At 44.2% G+C, this 26,146-nt stretch overlaps 1 long non-coding RNA gene across 1 annotated transcript in view; it reads left to right on the forward strand.

The window, feature by feature from the left end:
* Window positions 1-21,903, forward strand: part of LOC138990001 (uncharacterized) — a 31,847-nt gene extending 9,944 nt beyond the window's left edge. The window contains exon 3 of the long non-coding RNA XR_011466191.1: window positions 21,144-21,903. This is a non-coding gene — a long non-coding RNA (uncharacterized lncRNA). The remainder of the gene's footprint in view (window positions 1-21,143) is intronic.
* The last annotated feature ends 4,243 nt before the right edge of the window (window positions 21,904-26,146 follow it).

The following is a 26,146-nucleotide window of genomic DNA, read 5'->3' on the forward strand; positions in this document are numbered from 1 at the left end:
TATCCAACCAGTCCATTCTGAAGGAGATCAGCCCTGGGATTTCTTTGGAAGGAATGATGCTAAAGCTGAAACTCCAGTACTTTGGCCACCTCATGCAAAGAGTTGACTCATTGGAAAAGACTCTGATGCTGGGAGGGATTGGGGGCAGGAGGAGAAGGGGACGACAGAGGATGAGATGGCTGGATGGCATCACTGACTCGATGGACGTGAGTCTGAGTGAACTCCAGGAGTCGGTGATGGACAGGGAGGCCTGGCGTGCTGCAATTCATGGGGTCGCAAAGAGTCAGACACGACTGAGCAACTGAATTGAACTGAACTGACTGTTTATAGAGTCAGCACTAATCAAGTTTTTTTCATGCCTTTGCAGGGCTGTCAATTCTTAGGAATGTCTAAAGATGGCAAAGATACTCTGTCTAAAGACAAATCCTTTCCCTTCCAGTAAATACAGGGAAAGCAGGAAGTTTAACCAGAGATATTTAGCTCAGTCTGCCTCCAGCAGCCATCTCTTGTTGCTAGAAAAAAAATAGTATTGAGATACAAGTCACATACCATAGAATTCACCATTTTATTCATTTATGTATTTGGCTGCACCTCAAGGCATGTGGGACCTTACTTTTCTGACCAGGGGTCAAACCTCTGCCCCTTGCAGTGGAAGCACAGGTCTTAACCACTGGACTGTCAGAGAAGTCCCAAACTCACCATTTTAAGGTGTACACGTTACCATGTGACAAGCCTGTGTTCACAAGCCTGTGACTATCACCACTATCTACTTCCAGAACATTTTCATCATCCTGCTGCTTTTCAGGTGTCATTCTGGTCAGGCTGTATGTCGTGTCAGGAAGGCATGGCTGTTGATTCAGGCACAGGACATCTGGCCCACGTGTAGTGTTCACATTGGCAGAAATGACCAGGTATCCTAAGTCTGCCCTCTATTTGGAGAGCTCCATGTCTACTAAAGGCTCAACTTCCTCAAAGATGGGCTGGGAGGAGGAATGAGATAAGCACCAAGCCTCATAATAAATCCTAACGATGAAAATCAGAAACTAAAAAGCAAAACTCAACCACCAAGGCTAAAATAGGAGGAAATGCCCCAGGCCGCGAGTGAATAGAGCTACAAGTGGGAAGTATGACTGGTTTAAAATTGCAGGGTTGGAAACCATATGAGGGTTACAAGTTTCTAAGCAGGAGCTGCTGGTCCTGCAATAAACCTTTCTCTGCTCAAAAAAAAAAAAAAAAAAAAAAAAGATGCAGGGTTCAGCTGAGCAGCAGACCCTCCTGAGGCCATTCTCCTGTCCCTTGGACCTTTATGCATGCTGAATCACATAATCCCCTCACTACCACTCGGATCTAAACTTCCTGGGTCCCTGGGCACCTCCTGCTCTAGGTGCCTGAACCTACTGTCATACTTCTCACCTTGTGGTTCTGTGACGACCTGCTTAATTGTCTGCAGTCCTGAATAAACTATAAGCTTCTAAAGGGAAGAAGTCCTGCCTTTTTAACCTACCCACCCTGCCTTTGGCATCGTCTGGCACCACACACAATAAAGATTTCATGATCAAGATATTAAGTTGGTCATAAGCCCAAATTTCTCTTTCTATATCCCTAAAATGCTCAACTTAAAATTGAGTATCAGGACTGTACCCAAACATCCTATACTTCTTCAAAGTAGATAGACAAATCAATAATGATGCTGGGTCAAAACTGCCTTCCTGCAGTTTTCACAAAGTCACTCTAGTTCTGGTCCAAAGAAGTTCAGTTCGGTTCAGTCACTCAGTCGTTTCCGACTCTTTGTGACCCCATGAACCGCAGCATGCCAGGCCTCCCTGTCCATCACCAACTCCTGGAGTCTACCCAAACCCACGTCCATCGAGTCAGTGATGCCATCCAGCCATCTCATCCTCTGTCGTCCCCTTCTTCTCCTTCTCTCAATCTTTCCCAGCATCAGGGTCTTTTCCAATGAGTCAGCTCTTTGCATCAGGTAGCCAAAGTATTGGAGTTTAAGCTTCAACATTAGTCCCTCCAATGAACACCCAGACTGATCTCCTTTAGGATGGACTGATTGGATCTCCTTGCAGTCCAAGGGACTCTAAAGAGTCTTCTCCAACACCACAGTTCAAAAGCATCAACTCTTTGGCACTCAGCTTTCTTTATAGTCCAACTCTCACATCCATACATGACCACTGGAAAAACCATAGCCTTGACTAGATGGACCTTTGTTGACAAAGTAATGTCTCTGCTTTTTAATATGCTGTCTAAGTTGGTCATAACTTTCCTTCCAAGAAGTAAGCGTCTTAAGAAGAAGAGAGAACAAATCTCTGCCCCATTCTCTATGAGAAAGCTTCAGGTATTTGAAATGAGCCGTTAAGTCTTCATGGCTTTTAATTTCTAGGCTAAGCATATACACTTTCTTCAAAAATTAAGCATAAAATATGGCTGCATTTACTCTTTCATTCATTCATTCAGCACACATTTTTGAGGATGTTCTCTGTATAAGACACTGTGCCAAGGGACAGTGGGCAGAAGAGAGGGTATGAACCAGACTCTGCTCTAAGGAAGCCTGAAGACCATGCTAGTTGGGCTAATCTCTTTAGAGTTTCTCTAATCTGTTAGTTGTCATTAGTCACCCAGTTGCGTCCGGATTCTTTTGCAATCCCATGGATTGGGGTTTTCCAGGCAAGAATACTGGAGTGGGTTGCCACTTCCTTTCTCCAGGGGATCTTCCCAACCCAGGGACTGAACTTATATCTCCTGTCTGCATTTCCTGCATTGCAGGCAGATTCTTTACTGCTGAGCTACTGGGGAAGCCCTCCTTTCCAAATATGGTTTCCAGAACTTGACTTTATATTCCCCAGTGGTCTGACCAGTACAGAGTTCAAAACTATTACTTCATCATATGGACCCTGTGCTTCCCAGAACTTCTGATTGTTCATCTTTTTCTTAGGAAGTGCTCAGGATATATAATGTAGTATGTGTCTGTGTATGCACATGCGTGCATATGCTCGTGTATGTGATATAAGAAGATATTTGGCTAAATTTTTCTAAGACTGTCTGGTCTTTGTGATTAAACCAGATATGTGGTTTTGGTATTTCTGGTGATATTAATAAAAGTTCAAGTCAAAAAGATTCTTATCCTGCCAAAAAAAAAAAAACCAACCCAACCCTTAGGAATAAACAGATTGTAATCTTCATATCAGACTAAACTCATAAGGTTGGATAGCTTTTTTTTTTTTTTAAAAAAGGACATTTCACACTGTCACTAATGATTCTTTATGATGTTTCTGAAAATAATTGGAAGAGAAGCACGGACCATCTGGCATGTGACTAAAGCTGTTTCTAATTATGAGGGGCTGTTGTCTTTAAAGCAGAGTAGACAGTGGGCTACCCTTGATGGCTCTTCTGTAATGATGCTTGCTCAGGACCTGGCAACCTCCAACCTTCACCTATTTAAAGAATGTGGGGTGGGCCACCTCATTTTAGCTTCTGACCTGAATAACTTTGGTCCTTAAAATCCATCAGGCTTTGGGCTTTTTTTTTTTTTCCTTTTGGGGCTTTACTTTGAGACTGAAAATGTGACTTTTTTGCTCATGCTGTTTCCTGGGTACTTTCCGTATATGCAGGAGACAGACTCACCAGAGCGTGGAAGGTCAACCGAAGAGAAAGCGCTTCTCCTCTGTGACAACAGGGATAAATGTGGGAGAGCTCCATAAGACTTGGGTGGTCAGGAGAGCCAGGAATGATTCCAGAAAAAGCAGAGTGTGTGAGACTCATTCTGTCCTCTACCAAAAATAATTTGTAGAAAGCGTTGTGCTGAGCATTCATAAATTGGTAATTTCACTGTTTAATATTTTCCAATCATTTTTCATGGCCTAACTGGTCTGTACTTGCACAGTATTTATTAGGCACTGACTCTGTGCCAGAAACTTCAATTTTCAGAAATAACTAATATCCTAAGTGCTAAGAAGGATCTGCAGCTTTTTGTTCTCCCCCATAAGCCCCAATGCACCTATGGTGCTTCACTCATTGGCTATGGGTACAGTGACCACAGTGACCACCAGTGCTCTGGTGAAAGACAATTAAATGAAAATATTTTTAAAACTAACAAACACTTTTTTTTCTGATTATAATGTTCCCACCAAAGAAATCCTTTATTATATATTCTCACTAAATAAATTTAGCAAATAAAGATAAGTACAAAGTAGGAAATGAAAATCATCCTTTCTCCACTATGCAAAGATAAGCACTGATAAAAATGTGGGTGTCTGCTGCTGCTGCTGCTAAGTCACTTCAGTCGTGTCTGACTCTGTGTGACGCCATAGACAGCAGCCCACCAGGCTTCCCCCATCCCTGGGATTCTCCAGGCAAGAACACTGGAGTGGGTTGCCATTTCCTTCTCCAATGCATGAAAATGAAAAGTGAAAGTGAAGTTGCTTCAGTCGTGTCTGACTCTTAGCGACCCCATGGACTGCAGCCCACCATGCTCCTCCATCCATGGGATTTTCCAGGGAAGAGTACTGGAGTGGGGTGCCACTGCCTTCTCTGGTGGGTGTGTACACCTCTGCATTTATCTAGATCTGATTTTCCTTTACAACAGTTTTCTAGCCTGCTTTTTAAATTACTTAATTATTTTATTTTTAAAATTTTTGATTGCAATTGGTCTTTGTTGTTGCACTCAGGCTTTCTCTAGTTACAGTGAGCGGGGCCTACTCTCTAGTCATGATGCTTCTCTTGTTGTGAGGAGCATCTTGGCACGTGGGCTTCAGTAGTTGCTATCATGGGTTCTAGAGTGCCAGGATAGCCTGCTTTTTAATGTAACAGTATATTGTGAACATTACTGCGAGCCACGGCTTTTTTTTTAACACAATAAAACTGTAATAGCTGCATGATATTCCATTGTATCTATGTACCAAAATTGATCTAACTAGCTGTATATTATTGGGCTCTTGGAATGTTTGTCTTTTTCACACACAAACACACATGATAAATATTGTTATCTCTAACTCTTTATTCCTTCTTGCCCCATTCATAAGTTTCCCATTTAATCCCTAGAAAAGACTGTCTGGATAAAAGAATAAGCCCCAAATTTAAACCTTTTGGAACATACTTGCTTGCGTGCTAAGTAGTGTTTAACTCTTTGTGACCCCATGGACTGTAGCCTGGCCAGGCTCCTCTGTCCATGGGTTTCTCCAGGCAAGAACATTGAAGTGGGTTGCCATGCCCTCCTCCAGGGATCTTCCTGACTGAGGGATTGAACCAGCATCTCCCATTTCTCCTGCATTGGCAGGCAGGTTCTTTACCACCAGCACCACCTAGGAAGGCTGGAACATACATAGAGAAATTTTGGATTCTAATGAGTAAGGCCTTTGTTGCCAGCTCTAACCCAATTGTATGACCTCGAGCTTAATTACCGTGTCTATAAAATAGCGAACATGATCCTATACCCCATTGTTTGCTGGGGCTTCTGGAAAATTCCCCATCCTTAGGAGAGCCGGAGGAAGGGACAGTCTCTCTCCCTGGACATAGTTATGGGCAAATGTCAGGCTTGACCATGTTGCTGCAGTAGACGCCCCTACCCTAGCCTGAGAATTAAACTGAACACAGATGAGGCCATGCTGTGCATAATGGGGAAGTGGGGCTGCAGCCCCTGAAGGGTCCGTCTTGAAGACCACTTGCCCTGCCCACTGAGACCCAGTTCCAGTCGTGTACACTCTTGTAATCAGTCAACTTGAACTATAACCCTAATCCTGATTATCGTCTTTTTATTTTCTTTCTTATAGAAAATGTTTTTTAATAATCTCTTATAGGTTTCTTTTCAGCTTCTTGTATCCTCCCTTTCCCAACTTTCCAAAATAATCAAGTCCCAAGGGAATATGTGACTGAAGAGGATAGTGGCTAGGCCAGCAATTCAGAAATGACTCATTTAAATCTGCTGAGCTGAAACAGCCCAACTCTGGCTTTCTGATTGGTTACAGAGTCAGATTTTTTTTGCATTGGAAAGAAACATAGTGCTCAATAGGTCCTGATCCCGTGATCCCATTTTGTAGATGAGAAAACCAAGGTTTAGGCAGATTTATAATAATCTGTTATAAAGTCCACGAGTGCTCCCTGGGCAGCAGCTGCGAGAGTCTTAACTGGAGTGTCCGTTTGACTCGTGCCACGTTTCAGTTGGGAATTTAAGCAAAAACGGACCATAATTAATTCTTCACACCCTTTGTGTCCTGCCAAATCAAACCATCCCATTGGTAGTAAGAGCCCAAAGAGCACTGCTCCTATCCACTACACTGGAAGTCCAGTCTTCTTTTAGTCCCTTACTAGTGATGTTTTCTAGAAATTCCCGAGGAGGGATCTCACAAATAATCCAGGCTTCTTTCTGCAGCTCTACAATGCCTCGTTCTTGGTCTACACCTATCGTTGCCCATCAGCAACTTTGACTACTATTTCTCTGTACTCCTGGGTCACAGTCCATGCTCCTTCCCAGCTGCCCCCAATATCATCTCTATTCAGTCCATGGGTCACGTCCATGCTCTTCTGACTGTCCCAGGATGGCCAACTACTCGTGTTCTTCCTCCTCAGTCTTGTTTCTCATGGCTGCTCATTCTGACTGTGTTCCCCCATCAGAGCTGGAGCTCCAAGGGGCGGCTGTTACTGTCTTACTCAGCCTGATCCTCCATAGAGAACATGTACAGTCCGGGCCTGGGTTTTACCAGGGCTAGTTCTGACACAGTATCAAGCTGCATGGGATTTCATCTCTCTCCAGGATCCAGCTCGGCTAGGCTGCTTCTTCACATGTGGTGTTTCTCAGAAACCTCATTTCCAAATTACAGGGTGGGACTAGAGCAGGAATTCTCAATGTATGAAGAAAAGTTAAGGGTGGAGATTGGGCATCCATGAACTCTTGAAAATTGTAAGTTTCTTGCACTCTTGAAAATTACAAGAACTCTTATAAATTGTAAGTCAAAGTTTTGTATAAAATCACATAGGATCAAAATCCTCTAATTTTTGTCAGAGTGTCAAAGAGGTCTGCGACCCCATAATGGTTGAAAAGCATTGGTCTCTAAACCAGCTGGTCTCTAAAGTTGTTTAGGTTTTAGTTTTCTCTGACCCCATGATTTACCAAAAACAAAATCATCCAGTGACTCTCACAAACTGCTCTATTACATTCCTAAGTGGGTACATGAGTTTATGCAAGAATTTTTAGCCTTAATTGCACTGTTGATGTTATATTTTTTAAGAGAATAACAAAGGATTAGGAGTTGAAGCTTTTATTAGCAAGATATTAGTGCTCTATCTCATAAAAAGATTATTTATTCTAACCTCAAGTATTGTAAATATTGGGAGATCTTTCTTTTCATAGAAAAAAGGTCTCTGAAACTATTCTGACTGGAAGAATGGTAGGAAAAGGATGGTACCTAGAATTGCCTCCCTTTCCAACTGCTCTACCAAGAAGTAGAAGGCCTCAGGGACAGGGTCTTCCTTCTTCTTCTAGGTATAGCTGCTCGTTCCCCAGTCGGCCTCTAGACTGCATTTTCACATTAGTGAGGGGCACAGTCACCACTTTTATGGGAAGTTGTGGTGACCTGTGGCTGACATTGTCAATTGGTCAAATGATAAGGGGTGAAATATAGATGATTATTTAACCACAACTGGAAGACAGAAGTGGAAAAGTGACACAGAAATCTTCCTATACCACTAATAGTAAAAACTAGACACATTAGCATTAGCCCAGCCATTGAAAACACGATTTAAGTGTGACATTTAGAGGAACCTGTCAGTTTCTCTTCAACTGTGGTAAAATACACATAACATCTATCATCTTAACCATTTCCAAGTGTTCAGGAGTTTTAAGTCCATTCACGTCGTTGTGCAACCAATCTCCAGAAATCTTTGCATCTTGCAAAACTGAAACTATACATGACATCCCCATGACTTATTATTTTACAGCTGGAAATTTGTACCTTTTGACCCCCTTCGTTCATATGACTTGGACTGTTGACTCATGCGGACAGCTTCACAGGCAAATGCTCTTGTTCACTGCAAGTCAAAACCCCACCTGCAGAGCCCACCAGGAGCTCTTCTTCTAAGCCTCTTCTAGACATGCCGACTCACAAGACTGCCATGTCACATGGGGTACCATCTGACTCAGAAGGTAGCATGGGCTAGGATGCACAGTGAGCTAGCTGGACACGTCTGGCATTCCTCTCCTGCAGGACCTAGCAGCTGACCACAAAACCATCCCTCTATTTCCGCCAGTTATTCTCCTGGGCCCCAGGTGAGACTCAGATGTAAAGCAGTGAGACTCACATCAGGAGGATATGGAAGCCACCCTGAATTGGAAGACTTGTGCTCCATAGCACTCAATATCTTTTGGAAGAACCCCATGGGCATAGCTTCTATGGTCCCCAGAGTGTCATGCCAGTGATAAAAGTCACTGCCCTTAGGGGAAACCAGAAAAAGAGCTTCCAACCTGGTACTTACATTGTCCCAGTCCAGATACAGTTTACCAATCAGGGCCATTTTTTTACTTTCTTTTATCAGGTCTCCAGGGAAACAGTGCTAGGAAGTTTACCAAAAATTGAATGTTCAGGCTAAAGGGGAAACAATTTTAACATGCTTTTAGTCATAGTCCTTCAAATGGTTAAATGATAATTTCTGGCAAAACATCTGGTTAAATTGAAAGGAGTCAGAATGACACACTGATATGAAGAACTAAATTACACAATGAAATCTGCCATCTCTTATCGGCTACAGTCCTGTTCCCCAACTCACAGGTTGGTAATGAAAGAGCTATAATTAGAAGCTCAGGTGCCTGACAACACGCCCATCAAACCTCACAGTCTTTCCTAAGAGAAGGAAGAGGTAGCACGTGGGAAGGGAAGGAAAGGGATGTTGATCTAGGAAGGAGGTAACAGAGAAAGGGGAAGGCACCAGGCATGTTTTCCTGGCAGTGGCTGCTCCCCGGCAGCAAAGAGTAGCTCTTTGAGATGCTGGATGAGATTCCACAGGGGTAGGAAGGGGAATTAGGACAGTAATTTGTGAATTCTCCGCTCTTGCTAAAGAAGAGTCTCTTGTCTTCAAAAGAGGAAAGTAATTAACCGGACTGTCATTCTGCAGGGGCTTTGAATTGCAAATAGACAAACTGTGGACCTCCTACGCGGTAGCGGTTCTGGGCTAGAACCTTACCCTAACTGCTTCTCCCCCCTGTTGCTTGTAAGGTCAGCATTTGTGGGCAAAGTGGACCAGACACAGGTCTCTATACCTCTTGCTCTTTTGCTGAAGACAGGAATTCCTCTTTCTGCATATTAATACAGAAAGCTTTTCTGGATCTTCAATTATGACAGGGAGGTCATGACAAGAAAAACCTGAAAGATGGTTACAAAGTCACTGTTCGCTGGGAACAATTAGATGAAGAAGAGGTTCTTGATAAGCAGCTGATCCGTGAGTGAGGGAAGAGCTGGTTTGACGGATGGAAGTGGGAGGTTTGGCCTGACTTGAGGAAGGTCCTCTGTGAACACTGAAGCCAGGAGAGGTTTCCCATTGGGCTGAACTCAAGAGTAGGGTCTGGAGAAAGTTAGCAAATGGCCTCCTTCTCTGGCAGAAGGAACTCAGAGCAAGACTGCCAGTCTCTACTGAGATAAGGAGAAAGAAATAAGAAGGGACTTCCCTGGTGGTCCAGTGGTTAAAAATCTGCCTGCCAATGTAGAGGACATGGGTTTGATCCCTGGTCTGGGAAAATTCCACATGCCTCGAGGCAACTAAACCTGTGCGCCACGACTGCTGAAGCCTGCGATCTAGAGTCTGTGCTCTGCCACAAAAGAAGCCACCACAATGAAAACGCATGCACCTCAGCTAGAGAGTAGACGGCACTCGCTGCAACTAGAGAAAGTCTGCTCACAGCAACGGAGACCCAGCACAGCCAAAAATAAATAAATATTAAAAAAAAACATTAAAAAGGAAGAAATAAGAAGTGATGTCTGTGTTGGGGAGGGATTGAATGGAGGAGGGGTGGGCATCAGCTGTGACAATAGCCAAGCAAGGTCAAACATTTGCTTGGAACTTGAATAAGCCAGAATAGAGCGCCCATCCAGAGTGTCTTCATAAAGGAGCAAAGCTTCAGGAGGACAGCTTTCTTCTCTGTAACTCCAGGCTCTGGAAGCACTTAGCAGTGAGTAAGTTTTTCAATAGCACTGAACAGTTATGGCCGTAAGGAAGGCTGCTGGATGCCTCACTATTGAGAAACCTATTTTCCCCAACTTTTCCAGACCATTCTGAATTTCTGACTCATGGCCAACCAATGAACACTGATTTTTAGCTCAGAAAATGTGCTCACTCTAGGGATGGGAAGAGTCATAATGCATGAGATGGACCCACAGGATCTTGGAAGGCAACAATAGATATGACATTGAAAAGAGCAGGAATCTCCTTCCGTGTGTGTGTGGAGCGGGGGGGCGGGGTGTGCACACGTGCACATATCCTCCAGGGTTCTCTCTCAGGACCCAGATATGTTTATTTTTTTTTCAGCTTGGTGACATCTGGCAGCATTCAGTCTCTCCTCCAAGCTAACGCTCCAAAAAACTAAGGTGACCCTGTGTCACTAAATCGTCACCAGCTGTGTCGTGCTTGAAGAAGTCTGTTATTAATATCAGACCTGAATGTTATTTATTAACCAAACACTGCTTACTAATCATTTACAGGTATGTGGTGAAGCTTAGAGTTAAACCCCCAAAGACAACGCCCTGGCAGCACAGAATTTATGGGCTGTAACAAAGAGAATAACAATAGAATGGGAGCAGTGCCACCACGACACAGAGGGAACAGGCACAGGAGAATGTAAACATACAAGCCCTGGCCTAGTTCCATTTAAGCCTTTTAAGATGTTGAGACAAAAGGGCTGGCAGGAACCTTCGAGGAAAGGAAGCAGTTAATGTCAGAAGAAATCCAGATCTCTGAAAGTAAGGATGAAACCTAAGTCTGCAGAATCAGGCAGTTGGTCCCTGTTTCTACCCTCAGCTAACAGCCAGAGGGAACTTGGCTGGCAGGTCTTTCCTCGCTCCTATCCCTGGAGCTCATCAGGGGTTGGGTCAAGCTCACTGGAGGTGTTCTCTCTAACTGCTACAGAATGTCACACCACCTGTGAGCTTCTGCCAAAGGGCATTTGAGAAGAGCTGTAGGTCAGCAAACCATCCTGCTCCTTCCCTTCACTCCTTTCTCCGCATTCCGAGAGTGATGGTGGAGAGCAAGGGAAGGGTCCCTGGTGGTCTTATTCGAGGGAGAGGAACTGGGAGGGGCCGCTTTTCAGAAACCTTGGTGGAAGGTACTAGCTACTTTGGTAGCAGTATTAGGAGACTGTCTCCTCAGAAATGTGGACTGAAGTTACACTGGGTTTGAGAACTCACCAGTGACAAAAGGAATCCTGGTTGAAATAGAAGGAGGAGCCTAGAGCTTTGAAACACACATAAATTCATTCATACTGTGTATGTGTGTGCATGTACATTTGTGAACAGGTGCTCACAATCATGAAACCAGCTCATCTCACCAAACTATTCTTGCTTTTTATTTCTCAAATTGCAGTAGAAACATTTGATCAGGGCAGGGAAAGCAGACAGAAAACATAGAAACGCATAAAGAAAAAAACAATCCCATCACAGAGAGAAACATTTGGTATTTTACATCTGGCACTCCGGTCTTGGCAGATTGAAAGTTCTTTATGCTGTTTTTCAAAATTGGGATCCTACTTAATGTGCTGTTTTCTTTATCTTAACAATGTACTGTGGACTATTTTAAGTTAAGGATGTGTTGTGAATGGGCCCCCACGTTCCCATGATTTTCAGTGCTGCTCTAGTGTTCCCTGTCTGTGTGGACCCAGTCAGACATTCAGGATAAATGCACTTACTCATAACCTTGGCTCAAGATATAAGGAGAACGGTTTAGATCTTGACTTGTGCCCTACGACCCCCCAAATCCCAAGACACGAGTATTTTACTGAGCACTGGGGGGGGGCAGTGCAAGGCTGCCTGTGTGCTCTCTTTCTTGTGTTTCTGGGAGGAGTGACCATTTTCTCCTTTCTTGTAACTGGATTTGTTTTCCCTCTCTCTCTGCTCATTTGTAGTCTATTATTTGCCAGGAACCCCCATGTGTGTTGTTTTAGCATTTCTGAGTGGTTCAGAACCATAATGGTGGGGTGGGGAACGATGGGGGTGCTTTCCCCTTTAGGAAAACTACAAATGTCTCCTTCTTGGTGTCAGCCTGCAGGCATTCCCTGGGTCTGAAAGCTACCCTCACTGTTCCAGAAAAAGCTTGTCTGTGGGGGTGGGGGTGGGGAAGCTGTGGGGCAGTGAGCCCTCCTCTTACCGGCTACCATTTAAAACCATCTGGAGGCAGGGAGGCAATTTGCTCAACCCTTCAACTCTGTGACCACACACATTCTCTAGAGATGTTAATTGGCTGCATAGGAGGGATAAATCTTCTTAGAAGAGTTAAAAAGATATTCTTAGTTTTCTTTGCTTTCCCTCCACTGATTCTCCATAAGAAGGTGTTTGTGGTCTCTGTAAACCGTGTCTCAGAATTTCCCTTGGGCTTCAACTTTTTCCTCACAATCTCCCCTTGCTAATAAGAAATGCAGTTGCCCGAGGTGGCTTTTCTTTTCTTCCCTGGTCTAATTCCCGAGATAATCTGTGGGCCCGTGTCTCATGGGGGAGGAAGAGAGGAAGAGATGGCTCAAGTCCTTCATGGGGTCATTCTTCTGACCCAGACAGTCCAGCCTACTCAGCCCTGGCGCTGGGGCGGTGGAGAAGGGGAGGCCCAAACTCCTGACAAGACCTGCTGAGAATTGTACATACACAGGACAGAAAACCAGAGGACCTTTTCTTTTTCAGAGTATTTCCCTGTTTTTTCTTCTTATTTTTTCCTCTGGTCCATAAACATAAGAAAGAGAAAATGAGATTGTTTAAGCCTAGGGAAAGTGAGGAAAAGCAGGATGGGAACCCATAACAGATAATAATGACCAACAACACATCACAGTTGATGGTGCTCTATGGCTTACAAAGCAATTTCATATCCTTTACCTCAGCTTCTCACAGCCTGAAGACAACAGTGAACAGGTGTTCTGGCGATTTCGGTAACCACGGACCAGGAACTGCAGGCCCTGGTGGACGCTGCGGTCTGTTACTCAGATGTACCTGCAGGATGGAGGAACTCATTCCCCTGGCTGTGGAGAGTGCTGGCCACTGCTGGCCACAACTGAATCCCTCAGTGGGAATTGTCCTCTGTGGGCGCGATCTGCCTCACCCAAGATTTCATTCCTTTCCCGGGCCCTTGCTTTGATTCTGAACAATTTCAAAGGGCCATTCCAGCTCCTACCCTATAGGATCAGTTGCATTTGAGTTCAACAAATGGGATTTTATTTTTGTACTGCTTTATTGACTATGCCAAAGCCTTTGACTGTGTGGATCACAACAAACTGTGGAAAATTTTTCAAGAGATGGGAATACCAGACCACCTGATCTGCCTCCTCTGAAATCTGTATGCAGGTCAAGAACCAACAGAACTGGACATGGAACAACAGATTGGTTCCAAATTGGGAAAGGAGTACGTCAAGGCTGTATATTGTCACCCTGCTTATTTAACTTCTATGCAGACTACATCATGAGAAATGCTGGGCTGGAGGAAGCACAAACTGAAATCAAGATTGCCGGGAGAAATATCAATAACCTCAGATATGCAGATGACACCACTCTTATAGCAGAAAGTGAAGAGGAACTAAAGAGCCTCTTGATGAAAGTGAAAGAGGAGAGTGAAAAAGTTGGCTTAAAGCTCAACATTCAGAAAACTAAGATCATGGCATCTGGTCCCATCACTTCATGGCAAATAGATGGGGAAACAATGGAAACAGTGTCAGATTTTATTTTTTGGGGCTCCAAAATCACTGCAGATGGTGACTGCAGCCATGAAATTAAAAGACGTTTGCTTCTTGGAAGAAAAGCTATGACCAACCTAGACAGCATATTAAAAAGCAGAGACATTATTTTACCAACAAAAGTCCGTCTAGTCAAAGCTATGGTTTTTGTAATAGTCATGTATGGAATATATGTTGGAATATAAAGAAAGCTGAATGCCGAAGAATTGATGCTTTTGAACTGTGGTGTTGGAGAAGACTCTTGAGTCCCTTGGACTGCAGGAGATCCAACAAGTCCATCCTAAAGGAGATCAGTCCTGAATATTCATTGGAAGGACTGATGCTGAAGCTGAAACTCCAACACTTTGGCCACCTGATGTAAAGAATGGACTCATTGTAAGAGACCCTGATTCTGGGAAAGATTGAAGGTGGGAGGAGAAGGGGACAACAGAGGATGAGATGGTTGGAGGGCATCACCAACGTGATGGACAGGAGTTTGAGTAGGCTCCAGGAGTTGGTGATGGACAGGGAAGCCTGGTGTGCTGCGGTACATGGGGTCACAGAGTTGGACATGACTGAGCAACTGAACTGAACTAAACTGAAAACTGCATTTTCTTCACTCAATAACTCATCATGGTTATCTCCCCATATCATTGAATATAGACATACAGTCTTTAACAGCTGCAAAATATCCCATTGTACAGATATCTCTATTTATCCAACCTCCTATTGCTGACATTTAGATATTTTCCAGTTATTTGCTATCGATTATAAAGTTTTTGTTGAACATCTTTGTATATACATCTTCTCAAAAGATGTCCAGCTATCTTTAGGATGAATTCGTAGAATGGCTCAATCAAAGGACACTGCCCTCCAGAAAACTGGTAACAATTACATTCCCACTTCAAGTATTGAGAAAATCCCCACAGCCAGCTGTCTCAGTTCAAACTCATGATGATCAAACTCTAATGGACAGGAAGCGCTACAATCCTTCTACACATCCCTACATAGTTTGCTCTTCTGCTTTTTTAAGATAATTTTTTGAAATCTCATGTCTCCTTAACCTTTCCACATCCCTTTCCTCTCTCACATGCCCAGCTGTTGTCCTGTTTTATGTATGTCCAATTCTAAAAAATTAGAAGCTAGGGCAATGGACTTTCCTGGTGGCTCAGATAGTAAAGAATCTGCCTGCAATGCGGGAGACCTGGGGTCGATCCCTGGGTTGGGAAGATGCCCTGGAGAAAGGAATGGCTACCCACTCCAATATTCTTGCCTGGAGAATTCCATGGACAGAGGAGCTTGGTAGGCTACAGTCATGACACATGAGATCACAAGCGTCAGACATGACTGAGCAACTTACACACACTAGGGCAACAATCCCCCTGTTTTTTTTTTTTTGAGCCACCCTGTGCAGCTTGACGGATCTTAGTTCCCCATCAGGGATCCAGATATTGAACTCAGGCCCATAGCAGCAGAAGTGCAGAGTCCTAGCCACTGGACTGCCAGGGAATTCCTGAGGGCAGCAAGCTTATCTGTCTACCCCAAATCAATACAAGCATGCGTGCGCGTGCACACACACACACACACACACACACACACCATGCACTGTAAACTGGAACTTGCTTTCTCTGTCTTCCTCCTTCACTGTGGCAAAGGCTCTACGTGTCTAGCAATGGTTAGCACTTTCCTTGAACCACATCAGCATAACTGCTCAAGGACCTCTTTCCTGCAATATTTTCTTTCTCTGCTACATCCTCGTTATCATCTCTTTCTTTCTCTCTCCTGGATCATTCTCAAAAGCATAAAAAAACTTCTCATCTCCTATCTTAAAATACAAACAAATAAAAAATAATAAAATGAAGGACAAAACTCTCTGTTGAGCCCAGCCTTCACTCCATTCTCTCGGGTTCCCTTCACAACAACCCAGAAAGAAAAATAGATACAGATCAATGTCTTATCATTCATCTACTCATTCAGTAAGTATTTACTGAACATCTACTATTTGCCGGGCACTGACAGAAGAGAAAGGTGCATAAGATAGACAAAGTCTCTATTCCCAAGAAACTTGAAATCCAGTGGCAGAAACAGATATAACCAGGCAGACTGCAATGGAAGCCAGTTAGAACAGAGAGACAGTGATGGGCTTGAGAGCAAGGGAGCTCGGATGGGCCCCTGCTCTAGAGAGGGGGTCAAAGAATGGTGCTCTAACACAACATATCTGATGCAGCCAACCATGCAAAGACCAAGGAGGAACTTTCCAGGCAGAAAAGAACAGTAAGCCCTGAAACCGTGAGGCAAGAAAGAACTCTGACATTTGAGGCACAGCAAGGGGACCACAGAGTAAGAGCAGAGCGTGAAGAAAGGTGAGAAGGGTCCAGATGGGCTAGGTGGCAGTTTGGGGGTGGGAATGTATTATAGATTCTTTGGGAAAACACTAAAGAGTTTCAAGCAACATGCTTAGAACTTAGTGTTGTTTTTTTTTTTTTAATTTTATTGAGCTAACCTGTGGAAATCGAGTTTTATGGGAATTCAAACAACTGGCTGGAAAATCATCTTTTTTTAAATTGAGTCAATTTGAAACTCCAAAAATACAATGGTGTATTCATTAAAAAAAGATCCATCTCAAAAATGCAAAAATTCCATACTCATAGCAGAGGTGAGTCCATCATCAAAGTCCTTGAATGGGTTATTGCATGCAAAGCCCACATTTTTTTAAAAACACTTTAACTTTATGAGAGTTTTTTTCTTTTTTTTTTTTTAAGGAAAAGGGAAAATCAGGTTTGTGCCTCTGGAAAAAAAATTTGGCCTGGGTTCTAAACAAACACACGAAAGATTCTCTAATCTTCTTAGATTCGTAAATGAGCTATTTCCTTAAGCACAATTAGGAATGGCTTATTTTCTCAATTTTAAGTGAGTTTCTGAAATATATCACGTGACACAGAGGATAAGTGGAAACTAGAAGCTGCTCTTTCTAGGTCATGAATCATACCATCTTGCTTTTCTTCTATAATTTGCTGCTATTAATGTCTGAAATCTAAGACCACTGCCACAAATTAACTTACAATTCCTTACACATGAAAAGGGCACATGGCGACTCAGTACTACAGGTGACTGTTTACATCATTCACATGGTGATCAGTTGGGAAATGCTTTGTGTATTTAAGATTCTCCTTTCAGAACTTTTGGATATCCATGTAATATGCCTTTAGGATAAAAAAGGCTGGGGGTGGGAGCTGATCTGGATTTGTTTGCAGATAGCTCAGTCAGTAAAGTGTCTGCAATGCAGGAGACCTGGATTCGATTCCTGGGTTGGGAAGATCCCCTGGAGAAGGAAATGGCAATCCACTCCAGTATTCTTGCCTGGAAAATCCCATGGACAGAGGAGGATGGCTGGCTACAGTCCAAGGGGTCGCAAGAGTCGGACATGACTTAGCAACTAAACCACTACCACCACAGCTTAAAACACATTTGTAAATGTGTAAAAATATGTCACATAGACACACACATAGATGATTGCACCCCGCCCCCAAACAACCACAGGTGAGGAACGTTTTTCACATATACACACACATTCTACTGGCCTTCTGGTTCATCTTTCCCTTCCCTTCAGATTTTGTAGAGCTGTTTTGACTCCTGCATTTTCTAGGCTAATTATTCCAGAGGATTTAAACCTTTGGCCATTGAGGTTGTGGCTGGTGCTATTATGACTCCAAGATAAACATTTTCTCTCATTTCACAATGCTCAAGAGTTTCAAGGAAAAGTTTTAAGTCCAAAGAAGTGTCACCAGGGCCCTCGGAACTCAGGGAAGACACTGCTTCTCCCTGTGTCACAAACACCTTGCAAGTCATGGAATTCTGCCACCAAATTCTCCTCGTGCTGATGAACAGACGTCTTTAGAGCAGAGGTGAAGGGGCACCTATGTGCTTGGTGTCACAATCATTACAGAAATTGTTGGGGGAGTTTGGGGAGAATGGATACATGTTTACATATGGCAGAGTCCCCTTGCTGTCCCCCTGAAACTATCACAACATTGTTAATCGGTTATACTCCAATATAAAATAAAAAGTTTTTTTAAAAACAAACTGTTTGGGGGAGATTATGAGGTCAGATATCATATAGCTTCCCCACATTTCTGGCTCTTTCCTCTCCTTCATCCCTACCCTTCCTAGACTTGAAATGTCCCTTCTCAATTCAGAAAGGAAAACGACTGGCTGGCTTTTCCCCAAAGATGTTCTTATTGCACTTTGATTTCTCTGCTCTGGTCTATTGACCTAACGCTGGAGACACTTTCCTCTACCACCCACCAGCTTCTAACCACCACTAACTACCTTCCTCGGTCCCTGGCTTATCTGTGAGAATCAGCTTTGCCTTGTTCGTGGTCATTTCTGAGATGTTTTATTAAAAAGTAAAACCCCCTCAACCCTTCCTTTTTCTCTAAGCCAGCATTCCAACTGGGCTGGGAGGGGAAAGGCCAGCATTCAGCCACCTCTCCCCTCTGAGAGCTGAGGTTTCATTCACTTCCCCTCTGGTTCAGGAATGCTGCTCCCCCACGGCACTTGTGGCAGCAAACAGGTTTTATCTGCTTCGTTTCTCAAGTGTTTATTTAACTTGTCTCAGCCTTCTCTCCTTACTCAGTGAGAATGCTTTGTGAATTTGCATGTGTCATGCTCATCCCAATGTTAAAGATAAAGGACACTAACTACCCTCCAGTGAATTCCCAACCTACTGCCCTCTTGGTCACCAGAAATGACCTCTCCTCCTCTTCCGGCTTTTAGTGAGCGGGGGCCCACTAAAAGTGACTGTGTGCACCAACCACGCAGATTTTTCAAATATCTTTGGTGAGATAATTCACATATTTTAAGAAAAAGCTACCTCTGAGAACACAGTTATCTTGACCTTTGGTTCTTTCAATAGTTTTATATTTTTAGCAAGATGGTGAGCCTTTTCAATGAACTTGATCCTTTTCTGAAGAAATTGCTCAAAATGTGCAGAATCCTTCCCCGGAAGCACTAAAATCAAAGGTGGATCTCAGAATCCGTTTCTTTGTTATGTCACTCTTGATGACAAATTTTCTCTATTTTGATTGTAAAACCTCTGTTGAATTTAAAATCACCTTTCCAACAACATGGCTTTTCCATTTCTCTACCACTATGCTTAGGGCTTCTCTGGTGGCTCAGCAATAAAGAATCTGCCTGCCAATGCAGGAGATGCAGATTTGATCCCTGATCCAGGAAGATCCCCTGGAGAAGGAAATGGCAACCCACTCCAGTATTCTTGCCTGGGAAATCCCAAGAACAGAAGAGCCTGGAGGGCTACAGTCCATGGAGTCGCAAACAGTTGGACATGACTTAGCGAATTAACAACCACCACCACTGTGTGTAAAGGCTCTGAACCTAAACTTTTTTTCATTAGGCTAACTTTTTGAATCCTCATTCATTTAAAAACGAGAATTTGGTTTTCTGCAAAATCTCTACCTAGTAAAGAGTAAGGAATTTGTTTTAAATTAGAATTCATGTTTAGTGAGAAAAAACAAATCACACAGAACTTGATGTCTTCAAACGAGACTTTACACCAAAGGCAGAAAAGACCTAGATGTATTCCTGGGTAGGGCAAGCGGAAATGTTCAGAGGAAGTTACGGGGACCTCCCTGGTGGTCCAGCGGTTAAGATTCTGTGCTTCCAATTCAGGGGCATGGGTATTGAGCCCTGGTCAGGGAACTAAGATCCCACATGCTCTGCAGCATGGCCACAAAATTAAATAAGTAAGTAAACTGGGGAGAAAAGTAAATTTAAAAAAATAAGAAGTTACCATATACTGGAAGAAGGAGGAGTGTAAGCTAATATAGCTAAATAGCAATTTTTGTTTTTTAAAGTTTAAGAAAAGCTCCCAAGTGACCTGAGTTGGGTCCTATTCACAAAACACGCAGACAGGAGGGTCATTCAGCTGGTTCTAAGCCTGGCGAAGGATAAGGGTGTATGTGGCCCCTTTTACCAAGTGAGGCTAGACCAACTTTGCCTACCACCCAAAAGCCAGCTTTCTCCTGGGACCTCCAAGCATCACCTTCAGTCCACAGCCTCCTTCTTATCACCAGCCTATGTAAGTTTTCATGGGGGGCGGGTGGGGATCTGCACTGCTCAACCCTGACTGGCTGTGAACTTCTAACCCAAGGAGCATTCTTATCCCATTAGGATGAAATCCACAGGGTTCAACAACTTAATTCCTCTATGAACACTGAATGTATACCAGGTGCCAGGGGAAGGGAGAGGACAGCGGGGAGGCTGGGCTATACACGTGACCAAGTCCCCGATGATTTCCAGGTCCTGAGGGTCTAGCTGAGCAAAGATATGCTGGATAGGAAACCAAAAATAACACCAGATAGAATAAAATCAATGCAATCACAGTGCAAATTGCTCAAGGGATCCAGAGGGGAAAACAATTCATTTCATGATGGGGAGTGGAGGAAAAGGAAAGAGAATTTTCATAGTAGTGAATGGGAGGGGGCACTTTTGGCTGAGTGAACAGTCTTGAAATGGAGCCTGTGTTTAGAGACCACTTTTTAATAGTCTGGCATGGCTGTGGGGGAAATTCGAGAATTCAATGGAGAATGAGACAGACGCAGAGCCTCCACATGAAATCCTATAGTCGGGAGAGAGGGCAGTAAAGTATCCTCCATATAAGTTAGGCAAATAAAAGTATTTAAAAAAAAAAAAAGTAAAACAAGATTTTCCTGGCTAGTGAAATCTTTGGAATTATAGAAGGGAATCAGATACTACTAATAATTATAATAATAATGGTGATTATTTTGTCAAGCCGGAAGTGGTTTAGGACATACATAGTCTTTTAGAGCTGAAGAAACTTTAAAGACCATCCCTGCCAATTCCCTTATTTTAAAAAACAGATGAGGAGATTGATGACCAGAGCAAAGTGCGTGCATGCTCAGTTGTGTCTAACTCTGCGGCACCATGGACTGCTGTCCACCAGGCTTCTCTGTCCATGTTATTTTCCAGGCAAGAAACCTGGAGTGGATTGACATTTCCTACTCCGTGAGATCGAACCTGCATCTCTTGTGTCTTCTGCATTGGCAGGCAGATTCTTTAACCACTACACCACCTGAGAAGCCTACAGAAAAGTCCCTTGTCTCAAATCCACAGCTGCTTAGGGGCAAAGCAGGGTTGAACACAGATCTCTTTCTTTCTAGACCTGGTCACTTTCCACTAAAACGTGTCAACCTGCACCCTCCTGGCTTTTTTTCAGAGAAGGGAAAACAGTGAAACAGCAGTTGGAGTTTAAGAGGTTTGCCTGAAGTCCCATAGCCAGTGGTGGCTCAGAGGGAACTCAGACCGAAGACATCAGAGACATCAAGCCAACACTCTCCTGTAAACATTCTTACTAAAATTAAACCCATTCACGAGGGGTGAAGCATGAGACAGAAGAGTGAGTGTGGTGATTAAAGCCCAAGAATGCATGTTTCTCCAATCGTGACCTGGGTAAGAAACACAGGGGCTGCAGGAGTCTGCTTTGCCTCAGCTGCCATCCGGCCCCACCACGCACAAGCCAAGCTGCAGGGAGCTCTCTTTCTCCACTGAGGGCTTAGCTGCAATATGGTTTAAATTAGACATTTCTTGCCTGAGTAGAACAAATCACTTAGGTTATACGCTGACAAAAAAGGAACAGTCTGCATGCTTGGAAAGCTTAGGGGGAATTAAATTATGCGCTGTCACTTCAGAGTTGTTCCTCTGTCCTCTCCACCACCACCTCTCAATTGCCTGCAGGAGTCCTAGCCTTGCGTGCAAGCCGAGCCCTAACCCAGGGCTTAACATAAACTTCGGGCTCTCAGGTCATTGGGAAATAACAGGTATATCCGGTTGGGTCTTTTGTGCTTGTCTGCACGCAAATTAAAAGCTCGTGCAAAGCTGAACTCCTTGGAGCCTCTGGTTAGGGAGAAGGTATGATGCCTTGGAAGAGAATTCTCACACGATCTCTGTTTGCTTTTTCAGGGAATGGGGGTGGAGGGTTGAGCTTGCTTATGGGAAATTCACACCTCTGGGCAGCTGAGCTCAGAAGGGGCGGGATGTGGAGGTGGCTTTGTGCCAGCTGGTCTGCTGGGAGCAGGAGTCTGCAGGACCTCATGTCGGAGCTTTGAAAGGGGGTACATCTTGTAGATTTCCGTGGGGGGAGTAGAGGTGGGTGGGCCAAGGCCTGTGCTTCCTGGCTGGTGTCAACAGTGGCAGGACCCTTGGAAGGCCAGAGTTGTGTGGGGAGGGGCACAGGTGGGGCCCTATAACTAAGGGAAGGACCCATGCACCAAAAGCTGTCACCTCAGCACCCCACCTCCCTCACTGTTGAAGACCCCATTATGATTCAGCTTTTTTAAAAAGAAAAAAAAAGATTTTAAAAATGTGGGCCATTTTTCAAGTCTTTATTGAATTTGTTATAACATTGCTTCTGTTCTATGTTTTGTTTTTTTGCTGTTGTTGTTGTTTTTGACTGAGAGGCATGTGGGATCCCATCTCCTTGACCAGGGAATGAACCCCTGAATTGGAAGGTAAAGTCTTAACCACTGGACCACCAGGAAATCCCTACAATTCAACTCCGAAGCCTCCAAAAGGCTGGTTGGAGTGGGAGAAGGTGTCCACTCTGTCCCTGTGCTTCATCTAATAGGAAGCAGTGATGTTCATGTCTCCTGCTCTTACGGTTTTGCTTACCTGGCCTGGAGCAGAGGTTGCAGGGTACCTCCAGGATCTGGTAGACCGAATTCACATTTTAGCTCAGCTACCACAGGAGCTGCGTGGCCTTGGTTGATAACGCCAACTCTTCCTGTCTTGCTTTATTTGTCTGTAGGAAAGGGATTATGGTTAACAGTTACCTTAGAGAGTTGGTTGTGAAGGATTAATAAAATGATTCATGTCAAGTGCTTGGCACTCCGCCCGGCTCAGAGTGCTCAATAAATGGTAGTAGTACATTATTACTATTACCGTTGTTATTACTGGCACAGCTGCTAATGAAAGAGCCGCCGTGATCTCAGGATGTGGCTCAGATGCCCTTCTGGCCCCACACCTGAGCAGGAGCTCCCCACCCCCTTCATCTAAGCCACGCTCTCCCGGTCGCTGACTCAGACATCACCTGGGCTCCAGGCAGCAGAGATGTGGGTACCACTCTGCCTCTTCCTTCTGGCCCTGCTTGGGGGTTAAACTGCACCATCCCCACTAGACCCATCGTCTGGGAGTGGTACCTCTGTGATAGCCCAGCTGTTTAGAAATGCCCACACGTGTCTCAGGGGCTTTCCTCCAAAAATCAGTCACTGGGACATGTTTGCCTCTGAAATCTACCCTCACTGCCACCAAGTTCCTATATCAAGACCATAGATATTATGGTCTTTATATTCTTTAGATATTAATACTTCTGGGTGGATTTTTCTCACAAGAAAAATCATACATTTGAACTGAGATGGTGATTCTCAATGGCAACCCACTTCAGTGTTCTTGCCTGGAGAATCCCAGGGATGGAGGAGCCTGGTGGGCTTCCATCTATGGGGTTGCACAGAGTCGGACGTGACTGAAGCAACTCAGCAGCAGCAGGTGATTCTCAAAGTGTGGCCCGGGACTTCTTGGGAGGGTAGGTGGTCCCTGAGATGCTTTCAGGAAGTCCATAAGGTTAAAACTATGGTCATAAAGTAGTCTTTGCCCTTCTCCCCATTCTTCTCTCACAAGATCACCAGGGGTCTTTCAGGGGCTACCTGACATTCAATATCACTACAGATTGGTTACAGCATCAGATATGAGTATTCATCTGTCTTCTATTAAATCAGAAATTAAAGGGATTTGTAAAATATGTAAAACAATGCCACTCCTACTAAATATTTTTTGTTTTGGAAAACAGAGATATTTTCTAATATGCTATTTATGTAAACATGTTTTAGGTTTATTGTGTTTTAATGAATAAATTTCATTTCTAAAATTGTAAATGCGTGCATGCATGCTCAGGTCCTCAGACATGTCCGACTCTTTGCAACCCCACGGACTATAGCCTGCCAGGCTCCACTGTCCATGGAATTTAGATAAAACTTAGAGGAAGCAATAGCTCTTTGGTTTCTGTAACATTTTTTAAGAGTAGAAAGAGGTCCTGAACACGAAACATTTGAGAAACACTGAGCTAAGATTTTGGCATTGGGACCAATGAAGTCATCACTTTGCTCACTTACTTCTAAATAAAACTGTCATTTCTGGGAGTCTGGAATAGTGTGAATTTTATAGTAAGTTCAATATAATGCATTTGAATGTAGCAGATCTAGTCATGAAGGCCATGTGGAGGCTGCATTCCAGCCACTGTTTTAAAGGAAAATTTTTCCAAACCCTCCCAAGACTGGATTGTAAATTACAGAGCCTGAACTGTGCAGGACAGATAGCAATTTTCTCCACTAGGAGAGGAGAGGGCAGGTCTGAATTGCATCTCACACGGGAACCAAGATGGCTTTTCCTGTTGGGGTCCTGGCCTCCAGGAGGATGTCAGCTCTCCTGGGGGAGTAGGGAGAGGCTTGGGATCACCCAGGTCGTTCACAGGCATGTGGGTGCTGGGGAAGTGTATACACACAGTGTGGAGTCAGAAGGGAGGGGCTGCAGGACAGTTTATGACACTGGCAGTCAGTTCACGTGTGTTGATCGCTATGGTCTGGGTGGGCTTTGGAGCCTGTAGACCCGAGTACAGATCTTGACCCCCAGAGATTGTCATACTGAGTGAGTAAGTGAGACAGAGAAAGAGAAATATCATATGATATCCCTTATATGTGGAATCTAAAAAAAAAAAAAATGATACAAATGAACTTATTTACAAAATAGACTCATAGAGAATGAACTTACGGTTACCAGCGAGGAAGAATCGGGGAAGGGATACTTACGGAGTTTCGGATGGACAGGTACACACTGCTATATTCAAAATGGATAACTAACAAGGACTTACTGTATGGCACAGGGAACTCTGCTCAATGTTATGTGGCAGCCTGGATAGGAGGGGAGTCTGGGGGAGAATGGATACATGTACATGTATGGTTGAGTCCGTTTCCTGCTCACCCGAAACTATCACAGCATTGTTAACCGGCTATACTCCAATATAAAATAAAAAATTAAAAAATCACTTGCAACCTGTAAGACTTTTGGCAAATAGTCCATCGTGTCTGAACCTTAATCCTCTTATATGTAAAGCAGGCTAATGATGGCTATACATTTAGGATGATTGGGAGAAGTAAATGAAGTTGTCAAGCACTGAATACAGTGCCCGGCACTTGGAGGGAAAATTAACTCCTTTCCTCTCTGTGTCCTGACTTGCTTTGTGGTGTTCAGCACTCTAACAGACCAGAGGAGAGTGAGCCCTGGCCTGACCTCACAACTACAACATCGGAGAGGAGGATCATCCTCTCGTTTCACTGGGCACAGAGTTCTGCATGTGGCACTCAAAATTGTTGTAGTTATTCCATGTTAAATGAAATGACACTTGTAATCTGATTTTCACCTCTCTGAGCTGCCTCCGGGAGCTGCAGGTATGATACCCAGAGCCCAGCAGGAGAAAGGCACAAGGATTGCCACTGGTTCAGAGCCCGTCATGTGTTCTTAAATGGGATGGAGATTTCCATTTTACCCCAGAGCCCCAGGTATTCCATGAGGTAACCCTGCGATCTGGGAGCTCAGGTGAGTGTATCAGATGCTCCCTGAAACCGCGGACAGTGCCCTGGGGGCCTGGTAAGAGGCACCAGCTGCACCTGAAGACAGGTGATGGTGCTGCTACCAAGGCTCAGAACCTGAGAAGTCCTGACTTCCTTCTGCAATCCAACCCGTAAAACAAATAAGCCACAGGCTGACTCGGCACAATAGTTCAAGGAAAGAAGGTTAGTCACCACCACAGTACAGATGGCTGAATTCGACTTTCCACTGTGGCCAGGGGAGCGTTTCCTCCCTGGCAGTTAACAAGGAAGGGCAGAGAGATTCCTCGCCCAGCCTTCTGGTCCGGGCTGCCCAGACGGCCTGAGCTTCTTCAGTGCAGCTGCTCAGTGTTCTGGGTGCCGCAGGTCTGAGCCACAGCCCACTTTCATCCAGACCTGTACTGGGAGGAAAGTAGGCGGTCTCTTCTGGGGAGCCAGGGAGCATGGCTTCATTCATGCCAACCCCTGGAGGTCCCAGGACAGCACTTCCTGGGGCCTTCTCCTGTTTGCACCGCGTGGACTGTCGTTTTCTTAACTCTCCCTGGCAGCGATGGCCCGAGTGCTG

This window comes from Bos mutus, chromosome 11 (genome assembly GCF_027580195.1).
Source record: "Bos mutus isolate GX-2022 chromosome 11, NWIPB_WYAK_1.1, whole genome shotgun sequence".
Taxonomy (NCBI): Eukaryota; Metazoa; Chordata; class Mammalia; order Artiodactyla; family Bovidae; genus Bos; species Bos mutus.